The following is a 3,236-nucleotide window of genomic DNA, read 5'->3' on the forward strand; positions in this document are numbered from 1 at the left end:
ATTGCAGTGCAAAACTTGTGGAAGTGTTATGTGGAAGATGCATTTTATCTAATTTTATCCACCTACAAGCTGCATGCCTTAGCCTAGACACCCAGCTTACAGATAACTGAAATCTCCAAGGCTCCCTCTGCAGCCAAAGGGCAGAGAGAAGCCTCTCTGGAAGGCAATACGCCTCTCCTACCCTGGACACCCGTGCTGAGGAGGGAAGAACCACCTTCCAGGGGTGCGACCCTCTCATCAGAAGCCATGCAGAGCTTTGACAAGTTGCTTCAGCTAAACTCTTGGCTTTTAGCTGGCTTGGTTAGGTGAGGTGAATCATGTTGGTACGGCTAAGGAACCTAATTCTATTTTCGGTCATGATTTAGGCACCCCAGCCAGATTGTTAGACTCATCAGTTGCCTAAAAATACAGACGATGATTTCCAGCAGTGCCCACAGGCTGTTGCAGTCAAGGGTGCCAGCCCGAGCAGTACACTTGAGGTTCATTAGTCACTTAGGCACCTGAGGACTTCTGAAGAAGTTTCTCCCCTCCTTGATGTCCCACATCTAAAAAGCCATGCATGTAAACCTGCACACAGTTCATCTACCTGTTGGGATTAGCAACAGGGTCCTTGCCAGGACGCCACTGTGGCAAAGGCAGCAAACCAGGCAGGAACCATGGAGGTGCCCTGTGCCATACACTAGCCCTGCGACCTGGCCTTGTTAGCATCCAGCAACACATGTTCTGGGGCAGATCGCCCGCCTTTTGCTAGGTCTGGGACTACTCTGAGGGTGTCTCGTTGGATCACCAATGCTGCCAGAAAAACTCCGCTGGCCTGTTGAGTGCAGCAGCAAAAGCGTCCTCTCCATCTGTGTTACTCCTTCACGAGCCAACGTGCTTGTTTGAAGTCCAAGGTGGCCTGACAGTAGTTTCCTCTGTCGGCAGAATCCCAAGGCAAAAAAGAAAAAAGAAAAAAAAAAAAACGCAGGGGGAATGAACACAGCAACAAGCTACATAATCAGCTGCTATTCAAAGCAGGGAGGATATCTGCTTATCCCCCAATTTACTCACTCCAGCGCCAAACCTTCCGCTTTGCAACCTCCCACCCCAATGCTCAGCAAGTTAATAAATACTCCCAGAAACAAATTACAAAAATTAGTCACTGCTTAACGCTGTTTTCTGTGAGCTCTTTTAAATCACTCCAGCAAAGCTGAAATTATCTTTATTAAGGTAATTGCCCCACTGTAGACTGTTTAGTCTGTTGTCTGCAAAAACAGAGAATGACCGAAGGAGCTGAAGCTGCTCCATGCCACATCCGTGCGGCGGAACGGGAGCCTGATGCCTTCGCTGCACACCAAGAACGAGCCCTGCTGGCTGCTGTGGCTTCCCAAAAAGGCCAGCGATGTCCCCTGGGAGCCTGCTTTCAGCACTCCCCCGCTGCTCCCTTTCCACAGCCCTCCATCCCCAAAGGAAATACTAACTGTGAGCTATTGCTAACCAAAGAAAATCTCACTTTAAAGACAACACGCTCAGAAAAAAGGAATAAAAATAATAATCAAAGGATACGGCTAGGAAAACAGTTTTGAAGGGCTGGTGGTGAGGCTATTAGTAGCGAACATTTATACTTCTCCATCTGAGCAGGGAGGGAGGGAACAGCTGGACAGTCAGTGCTGAATGGGGGAATCACAGCCAGAGCAATTTGTGCTTGAAACAGAGCTTGGCAAACCTTTGGGAAATCAAGATTTTTGTCAGATTTTGCAAACTATTTTTGTCACTGTTGTTGCTGGGCATTTGGAGGCAAAATTATAGAGGCTGAGGAAGAGGGACTGCTGTAATTTAACCCAAGGACCTATGTCCTCTCCAAGGCTCGGATGAATGGATGACCTGCAGATATTGCTTGTTGGCTTGTATACTGTGTAACATACCCCTGTTTCCTAGTTCCTCTTTTCTCTCTCTCTCCTTTTTTTTTTTTTTTTTAATACTGACTCCCTATTCTGGTGGTTGTGCTCTTTTTCCCTATTTCAGAAATTTTCACTCTGCTGGAGTTTTTCTCGCTGCTCTGAGGAACTCCATTACACTGGGAAAACCCACCCAGCAAAACACAAGATTATCTTGAAGCAAACTGGAAACCTGCCACTCTGAATTCGCAGTGTTCATGCACCTGCTCCTCACGCCTGGTCCCAGGCACTGGCCTGCTCTGCACCCATCCTGCCCATGCTCTGGGTTAAAACGAGGCGAACCCAGAGATCTCACTGCAATGTGCTTCTCCCACTTCCAGAAGGTCTCCTCTGCTGGCTCCGCGATCCCTGCAGGAAAGGGAAATTAATAACTAGTCCTTTTGTTTTTTTTTCTTTTTTTAATCCATTGCACAAGCACAGTCTGGAGAACATTTTCCACAGTTGCCTGTGTGTCACCCACCTCTTTTCGCAGGAAACAATGGGGCCTGGTGTTTGCTGTCGGAGGCCACGGCACGGCTCCGCCGCGCCATCTGTTCGGGGCTGCGCCGCGCTCGGCCGGGGACAGTCACACTCGCCTCCTCCTGCCCGGCATCGCGCGTTGCCTCTGAACACGGAGACGGACGAGGCTGCCGCGAGCTCCCTGCGATGGGCTGGGGGGCTCCTTCCGGACCCCACGGAAAGGAATGATAATCCATGGGAACCTCCTCCTTCCTGGGAAGCAGCAGTAGGTGACCTGGTGCTTGCAAAGACTCGCTGACACCCACCGGACGTTCCTCTCCAAAGCTCAGAGAGTCAATACGAGGATTCATCAGGGGACTAATAAAATAATCAATGCTGAGGAGAATGCTCTTAAGTAATTGATAACTGGGGACCTTCAGGTAACAGCTGACCCTGACAAGTAATAATTGTCTGGCTGAGAGAAAATTGCTGTGGTGCAGATCACTCTGTCAGGGATGTCTGATGTATGTGATATATATCATGACTCACCTCTCTCCATTTCTTACTCCACCAACAGGCAGCAAATCCACGCTGCTGGAAACCCTGCCTGCTCCCAATTACATCTACCACAACTAGACAATTTCAGAGATTGCTCCCCAGCCGCTACCTACCTTGAGCTTTGCAAACAAAGTAATGATCAAAGCTCCTTCCTTTATTACGGGTCTGCTGAGCTCAGAGGCCTCAAAATGGCACCTTGCAGATATTAATTCATGATGCTTCACTTTTGCCTCTGGTGTCAAGGAAGCATTTGCAACCATTTTCTGCTAATCATAAAAAAGAGGCTGTTTTTCACTATTGTTC

At 48.7% G+C, this 3,236-nt stretch overlaps 1 long non-coding RNA gene across 1 annotated transcript; it reads right to left on the reverse strand.

The window, feature by feature from the left end:
* Positions 1 to 1,555: 1,555 nt before the first annotated feature.
* Positions 1,556 to 2,942, reverse strand: LOC136992009 (uncharacterized). Its single transcript, XR_010884038.1, has 3 exons — positions 2,398 to 2,942; positions 2,141 to 2,285; positions 1,556 to 1,705 (listed from the first exon to the last, which is right to left on the reverse strand). It is a non-coding gene; the product is annotated as an uncharacterized lncRNA (long non-coding RNA).
* Positions 2,943 to 3,236: the final 294 nt, after the last annotated feature.

Source organism: Apteryx mantelli, chromosome 4 (genome assembly GCF_036417845.1).
Source record: "Apteryx mantelli isolate bAptMan1 chromosome 4, bAptMan1.hap1, whole genome shotgun sequence".
Classification (NCBI taxonomy): Eukaryota; Metazoa; Chordata; class Aves; order Apterygiformes; family Apterygidae; genus Apteryx; species Apteryx mantelli.